Source organism: Triticum dicoccoides, chromosome 7B (genome assembly GCF_002162155.2).
Source record: "Triticum dicoccoides isolate Atlit2015 ecotype Zavitan chromosome 7B, WEW_v2.0, whole genome shotgun sequence".
Taxonomy (NCBI): domain Eukaryota; kingdom Viridiplantae; phylum Streptophyta; class Magnoliopsida; order Poales; family Poaceae; genus Triticum; species Triticum dicoccoides.
This window is the reverse complement of record NC_041393.1, coordinates 548,679,938-548,681,279: the sequence shown is the minus strand read 5'-3', so window position 1 is coordinate 548,681,279 and position 1,342 is coordinate 548,679,938.

Genomic DNA, 1,342 nt, shown 5'->3' with positions numbered 1-1,342 from the left:
TCCCCTACCTAAGGAGTTTTCTACATAATATCCTGTCATGGATATCATGCTCTGCTTGTCCTTGGGAAGGATATACCCTTGAAATATGTGTTTAAACATAATTTCCTTTCCATTGTTCTGTTTAATCTGATGATCATATTTTCCTTCCATTGTTGGTTTAACCTTTCTTGTGAACTATATGATCTGAGCAGTAATATTCTCCTGCTTATGTAAACACCTTGTTGTACCACTCTGTTTGTAAGACCCTGTTACTATTGTTGATGACATTCCGGTAACCACCGATGGGTGATAGCTTGCCAATTGGTTTGCCTCATTCAACAAGCAGGAAAATTGCTCTCTTCGTTCCCCGTCCTTGGTACCGACATTGTTGCCGGCATAGCTGACAAGCTATTCACTGGCATGCCTCCCTGTCGCGGCTGTGCAAGATGTCACCACCATTCCTACTTTCAACCCACATGGTGGGCCCATAACCCACAGGTCCACTGGATCGAAACCTGACTCTCCTGTACAACCCTGTTTCTAATGAATATTCCTCATGCTTGGCTTCGTATTTAATTCACGGGCCACCTTCCTAGTGCTCTATTCTGGTATCACACGCAATACTTACTCTCGCTGCTTGGACCCATTTCACACGTTGTTTCAGGCATCGAACGGTTGCCCGCCCGCTCAAAACTTCCCATGATAACTCCTTACTTTGCTCTCAATATTTCCTTAAGTTTCATTTCGAGGGTTACTTTCCGCCACCTTCCTTGATGTTATCTACTAGATAAACAAGCATTGTAGCGGTCCATTCTTCCGTAATACCCCCTTATCCTTTCGTAAGTATGATGGAGTTCCCGAAGGAAGACAACTTCATCATGATGACCCGAAGCAGAGAAATGAAGACATCAACGAAAGGGATCAACCTCTTCGAAAGGGCAGCCAAGACCGGGAAGACTCGTTAGGTTTTTGCTACCAGCCCTTTCCCCCTTACTCCGCCGCTTAAATCTCGGGACGAGATTTCTTGTAGTGGAGGAGAATTGTGACGCCCGGATAATTAAGCTACAGTGATCCCCCGCTAATGATGCCACGTCACCTCGGTTACTGTTGATAAACTCTAGATAATTCAAAATCGAAACAAATTCAAAATTTAATTACAAGAAAACAATAAAAGTTTTCAAACATTAAAATAAAAATGTTCAGTTTGTACTAAATATTACATAGATAATTATAGTGTAGAAGACACAGTTTTATAAAATGCATAAATATTTTAAATTGAATTAAAACAGAAGAGAAAATAAATAAAAGAAAGAAAATACAAAAGAAAAAGAAAAACAAAACAGAAGGAAAGAAAGAGAAAAGG